This window comes from Coloeus monedula, assembly GCF_965178545.1.
Source record: "Coloeus monedula genome assembly, chromosome: Z".
NCBI classification, from domain to species: Eukaryota; Metazoa; Chordata; class Aves; order Passeriformes; family Corvidae; genus Coloeus; species Coloeus monedula.
The window spans coordinates 28,603,239-28,610,503 of NC_138822.1; positions in this window are offsets into that span (position 1 = coordinate 28,603,239).

The window sequence follows — 7,265 nt, forward strand, 5'->3', positions numbered from 1 at the left end:
TTGAGGCTGTTAGCTATAGCAGGTGTTTCACATTTGTAGAGTCCTGAAGTGTCAGCGACCAGTCTTTTGAGCCAGTGTAGTAACCGTGTGTAGAAAGGAATAATGACAACCAGTGCATGCATCTTTCATCCTTCCATACATCAGACCACCATGCATTTAGTGTTTCACAGTGACTGGGTTGTCCCTGCAGCACTGCTGGGAAGGGAGAAGGTAGTGTTTTATAGAGGAGTTGTCTTGAAAATGGGCAAGGAAGGGGGTTGGTTACACACTTAGAGTGCCAAAAGTATGCTCCAACATGGAACCCATAGTTGGTTTATTATTTTTTTTCTCTTCCTGTTGTTGTTGTTGTTATTTTTATTGTTGTTGTAGTTGGTTGGGGGTTTTTTTTAGATCTGGCACAGAGTGACTTGCAGTAGTTGTCATAAGAAATCAGTGAACATGACTAGTTTCCCATTTTTTTTAGTGTCACACACTGGGCTGTTTGTAAGGAACATTTTTAACTTGATCTCAGGGATTTCTGCACCCTCTCACATTACAAAACCTAATTATCAGTATTATTTTCTCTTACCTGTAAAAAGAAGAGAGGGATAATTTAAAGCTACTTTTTCAAAAGCAGCTGGTGTATCAGGAGCTGTGGCTTAGAAGGACTTAGAGATAGCACCTCTTTTAAGGACTTCAGCTGTTCCTAGGGGAACCTCCTGCAGCTGCCATGCATCCTCCTGGCTTTTCTGCACCCAGCAGCACAGGTGTGCTGGCCCTGAGGAACAGGCTTTTCTGGTGCCATTAACCTTTCTCCATCAGGGATTTCAGCTTTGGTTTTACAAATGCTTGCTTGCTTTTATTAGAGCAATAAGTTTTGTGAGAGCCCAGTGTGGGTTGGTATCAAGCTGGGACACACAGCTCATACACTATTAGATTTTCTCTCTACTTTTTCTTATGAGTGCCAGAGAATCAGCAGTAAATCAAGAAAATAGCACAGCACTGGACATCCATGACTGCTCAGATTGGCAACGTGAGGTGCATACTCCTGCAAATTCCATGGTCCAAGAAATTGATATATGTATTTTTGTTTCCTAGCAGGGAAAAAAAATATTTTTAGCAACCAGTAGAAGATAAGAGAGTCCTGAGTGCATTGGATAAAGTAGTTTCCCTCACCTACTGCTTCCTTTTTATTTGCTTTCTTTTCAGTAGCATTCACATATCATTCTGGAAACATGAACGAAACAGAAAATCAGTCAGTGGCACAGGCTTGGCATGGAAGTGGTGTACTTTGGGGAAATACTAGTTGAGACCTGCCAGATCGAAGGTGAGTGGTGCAGTCCAAATTAGCCATGAATACACACCTCCAAAATATGGTAAGAACTGATTGCTGCCCTGAGGCAGTTCATAAACCACCACTCTCTCAGGCTCAAATAAAAGATACCTACTCTGGCCTTGAGTTACTTTGACATACTGACATACTGAGGGCACAGCATGCTAGATTGTGCCCTCTAAGATGCCAAACCAGCCAAAAAGATCTGCTCTATACTACAGGAGCAGCTTTGTGCTGCGCAGGAAGTGGGGAGATGTGCCATTCACTTATCCGCCCACTCCCAGGGGGACAGCAGCTGTTCATGTCCTACTCCTTTGCCTCCTGCCTGTACTGTAAAAGCAACCTCCTGGCTCAGAAATAGGCAACATGAGGCCCCTAATCCGCTTTCCTCTTCCACACTGAACTTTCATAATCTGCAAGAGAGCCAGGCCAAAGCTGGTTATTTATAATGCAGCAAAACTCTGGCCTGCTGTCTCTATTGCTCCAGAGGGGGTTTCCTGAAATGCAGGAGAGTGTGATGTCCACCAGCCTACTTCTGGTAGTTTGCTTTAAAAATATCAGTGCTAAAATTTATCTGCATAAAATGTAGCAATATGATCTAATTTAAATATTTGTTTTGTTCTCAGATATACCTACCACCCTGAATATAGATAGTTCTGTTCATTATAGAGTCAGAAATTACTGAAAGCTCTTATATAGGTAAACAGTATTGAAATTAGCTGTTCTGAAATTATAATCTCTGCCTACCCCTTATAGCTTTTTATTGCTGAGAAGCCTCTGGAGAACTATTTCTCTTAGTTTTGCATGATATCCCTAATATAACACATTACATAATGTTTTCTAGGGTTCAAGACTTTAAGGTTAAACAGAAAACGTTATATTCTTCTCCAAAGGGATAAAAATAAAGGACACAGGTAATTGCCCTCTCAGGCTTCAAAAATCAATTTCCTTAACAGCACTCTATCCTCTCAAAAGAGAGTTTATGCTTATGGGGATGGTTTGCTGATGGGCTGTGCAGGAACATGTTCAGTACTACATGTGTGGTTCCAAGAAGTGCAAGGAAGCCCAGCTTTCTGAAGTGGGTCAACCTGTACCAATCTGAAACATACACAAAATTGTATGGTTTTCAGAAGCAGGAACAAACCTTGCCTTACCTGCCACTGAACAGAACATTAGTGCACTGTCCACAAACAAGATGTTTTTCCATCATGATCTGTCCCTTGAATTGCTGCTCACATTTCTGAGATTCGTGTTTACAAACACAATAGGTAGAAGTGTAAAACAAAAGGGTATTGGCTTTGCAGCACAGGAATTCATGCAAGAGAAGAGAGTTGTGTCCACGTTGCGGCTTCCTTATGGCCCAGCAGGACAAGACCCATTATTGATGCCAGTTCCAGGTTGTCTTCACCTTTCAAGCAGATTAGAGCAATGCAAAGCCCATTAGAGCATCTGGAGTTTTCAGGGAACCTGTGTTCTGACTGCTTTCTGTGGGCTGTAATACCTAAATCAGTACAAAATTATTCACTATCCAAAAAAATGCCTTATAGCTGATTAAGTGTTGTTTATGTGGGTCCCAAAGCTTCCCAGCAGAAGGTGAGCTCTGGCTTATGTCATCCCTCCATATCAGAGCAGTTCAGTCCCTCAGGAGGGAACATCACAGCACAATCACCTTGATAAAGGAAACCTGTCCACAATTAGAGCGGTGGACTTTCTTAAAATGCATGGAGAGCTTCAGTTTCTGAGCAGTAGCAGCCAAGCACCCCTGAAAGGAGAGAAAACCTGAGGTTTGCCTCTCGGCATCCTAGGGTGGGTGGACGGGCAGGGGTGGTGTGCATGGGCAGAGCTCACCTGATGGAGATTTGCCTACCCCAAGCAGAATTATGCTCTTCTGCTCAAACTGTGCCTGTCTGTAAGACAATGTCAGTGACACTATCTGGGCTACAGGAGCTGAGCTCCGCAGTTTCCCTCACCCAGCTGGAATGTCTGCTTCACAAGTGCATCAAAAGTTTTGGGTCATCCCCATGAACCTGGTTTTGATCTTGTTTATTCAGCCTGGCAAATCCAGTGGAATAGCTCAGCATTTACCACTGTGTGAGATCAGATGGATGGTTTGCTGTTTCAAAATCCCTGGGTTTGGCATGCGGTTTAGGCACACAATGTTCTTGGATTCTCCCTATACTGAACGTATTGGAAATTAGGATAGATACTATTAACCATAGAAAAGGATTTGATCAAGATACCTCTTTTCTATCACAGGGAGTCATTCCCTTCCTTCCTTCTTTGACCACCTTGCTTTCAGGGACTGGGGTAATCCATCCCACTTCTCCCATTTCTCTTCAGCAAGCTTCTCTCCAGCTTCTGGACATGTGTACTGTATTTTCATGGATTATCAAATACAACTGGGGGCTGAAGACGGGTTTCTTGACTAATAGCAGCTACACTTGGGCTTCTCTAGCTGAAACTTACCTCTTTGTGACCCTTTGGCCAAAGGAAAGTGGAGCAGAGAGCTCCAGAGAGCACTGGGGATCTGGCAAGGTGGGAGGTGGAGTGCCTAGCTGTGCACCCCCTTGCTAATATCCAGCTCCTCTCTTCTGACTTCAGAGGTTCAGATCCTTCAGTAACAGGACAAGCAGCAGATGAAACTTGGGAAACAATGCCCAGTGTCTTCCTCTGCTCTCATGTGTGATCTGCCGATGCTGTGAGCTTTAAGTTACAGCAAATTGCAAGTCTGCTAACTTGAGGTTCCCCACTGAAAAGAGCTACCTCAAATTGCTCATATTGATGTATTTCAGAGTGAAAAGCATGAAATGAATCTTTTCTTCCTTTGTTGATCAAAGTACACTTTTAAATAGTAGCAGTTTTGCACTTTAGGTAACAATTTCCTGCCATGGCTGGCTTTCCAGAATCTGACAGAAATGTTTCCTGCTGCTACGGTTAACTTACTGATAACTTACTGCTGTTTATTTACAAACACAGTGTTCAGGCATCCTTTTTTTGTACCCTCCCCGCCCCCGTCCCTCTTTTTTTTTGAAGGGTGTTTTTGCCACATGCAGTCCTGTCCTCATGCAACCTTCCTGTGAACAGCGCTGCCAGCTCGGGTGGGCTACCAAGGAAACACCAAGAATTTGTCGGACTTGAACAGAAAGCAAACGGACTGAGAATTTATTAGAGGCTACAGGTGGTTTTGATCGGCTGAGAGGAGTCTGTGCCGGAAACATTACGACTCCTGAGTCTCCCAGGGGACTTCAGCAGACGAGGCTCTACAGCCACGCTGATGACTCATGGGCAGAAACTCACCTCCGAGCGAGCGGCAGTAGTGGGGAAAAAGTGACCAAGCCAAGATGACTCACGGGGGAGCAAAGCCTCCAGAGCAGAGCTGCCCTGGCAGCCTGCTGACACACTTAACTCCAGCAGCTGCCACTACAGTCAGCGAGGAGACTGATTGCATAACGGGTGGGAAAGCAAATCTAGATGTAGCTGTAAAACCTGTGGCAGCCTAGTTGAAAATGTAGCAGCCTTTAGGGCTTGCTGTCCAGTAATTTTGTTGCATAAAGCTGGATGGTCTGTGGTAAGTCTTGAGTGGATGGGTACAGAGAGTTTTATTAGGAACACACAGTTAAATGTGCAGCTAAGAAAAGCAGCTTTGGGGAAGATGCAGTGTTGAGTCGAGAAATTATACCACAAAGATCTTTCCGCACTTTTATGTTTGTTAATGGGGGTCTGTTGAGATGAACTAGAGTCTTGAGACTGCAAAAACCTACCTGAGAATACACTAAAAAATGCACAAGAAACCTGCTCAGCACTTTCATCTGGAGGATATGTCCTGGAAAATAGAAGTCCCAGGTGCTGTGACTTTTTGGAACCTTCAGGATCTGTTCTAAGTTACACAAAATGAATTTCCCAATAATAGGGTTATCTATCTGGACAGATTAATGGGTTTAACTTTGGACACGTGCAATACGAATTGAAACAGTGCTGTGCAAACAGGATACTCTTTCATTGTATAAAACATCAGCTGTTGGGTCACATCTCTTCCTCTGGAATCAGCAGCTGGAAAATATTAGATGAGTCACAAGAATCTGAGAGCTCTGAAAGGCAGCACACACCAAGTAACATACAGGGTGAAATCTTTAAACCCACAACTTAAAACACCAATTCAGAACTCTCAGAGCAGCAATAGAGTTAAGCTGCTCTGAAATGTTGCAAATTGACTGGCGGGATCAAGCTAAGGTGCTCAGGCAGCACGAGGGATGGCAAGACAGAAATGAATACACAAAGAGCATGAGCATGCTTGACTGACTTTTTTTTTTTCCAGGCAGTGCTGATTTTGCAGTTACTCTGCTTCCTGAGATAATTTACACCAGCCTACACAGCACTTTGTGCTCTGGCCATACCCTGAGAGACAGATGGTAGCTCTGGATGCACTTACAAAATAGTTCAGATGGATAGGTATAGGCAGACAGGATTGTCAGTGTGCTAGTAGGATACCTGAAGATTCTAGGTTATGTTTACATAGCAGTTGAACTATAAATGCAGGATGTATTTTCTTCTCTTTTTTCCTCTTTTATTTTCTTCTCTCTCTCTTTTTTTTTTCAGCATAAGCAGGTAGCATTTGAGTATCCAAATACCGGGCTATTTCTTCAGGGTGATGCAAACTACAATGTGTATGCTCTGTTATACCATGTTCCCCTACTTAGCCCAGGACTAGGACACAGGCTCGAAGTGTGGCAGCAGAGAAAGTTCTGGAGTCTCAAGACCCAAGCTGGGATAAGCCTGGACCCTGCCCCTGACACAGCTTGCCAAGGGTCTCTTGTCCTGCTATGTCTTTTACCAGTGGGGCTGCCAGTCTGTCCCCTCTCCTGCAGCTCCTCGCACACAAAATGGGTGAAAAAAACCCCATTAACGACTGTCTCTTAAAGCCAGGATTGCTTCCTGCATGTTTTCAACAGGGCATTTCAGAGCTCTGTATCTGTGAAGGAAAATAGCTGTTCCAAACTGGAATGTGACACTTGTGGTTTCTCTCTTGCAAACCTTGCATCTCTGGAGCTCTAGTTCAGACAGGCTTCGGACAGGCTCAAGTTCTGAATTTCTTATTTCCCCTTAATTGCTTGCTATACTTCTCTCCATGTTTCTTTCTTTCTTTTTTCCCCCTCTCTTTTTCCTCCTGGTCTTTCTTTTCTCTGCACTAGAATGTAAGTTACCTATGTTCTCATGGCTGCAGCAGCAAAGCCCAAAGCTCCTGCATTTCTGCCTCTTATTTTGCCAGAACTCTAAATGAACCTTAATAAATAGGGACGTGAGGGGCCACAAAAAGGGGTCTTGTGCTTTTAGAGGGTCATGGGCCTCTTGGACTCAGCCTGTAGTAAGTGAGTGGGAAAGGAAATCTTGTGTGAATAGTTCTGGAAGTGTGTGGGGCCATGCTGTGTTTGACAGGGAAGTTTTCAGGAAGCTACAGAAAGACAGAAATTTGTGTCTGGCTTTGAGTTACAGGTGATACAAATGGTAACAGAGCCAACATGATCTGAAAGGTCTCAGATGACCACTGATAGCCTCTCCCTTGGCCACCCCTTGACCCCCTTCCTAGCCTTCAGCCTTTGACAGTATTTTCCAAATACTGAGGTATTACCACAACCTGTTTTATGACACTGAGGTCTGTCTTTCTCTACCCCTATGAAAAGCAGCTCTTCAGCTTCACTTTGGACTAAACCAAGTTGTTTGTTTCAGTCAGTCCTCATCAGCCACAGTCTCTGCCATCATTCACACCACACCTGCTGCTTTCCCCTGGCCTCTTGCCACTGTGTACCCATGTTCTCTGAGCTGGGCTGCCCAAGGATGATGTCTTACTTCAGCTGTATCCTTGCCACTGCTGACTGGTGCTAAACCATTACCTCACTTGGCTTGCTGGTTATACTCATGTTCTTATTTCACTCACAAGAACATGATGCTAATGAGA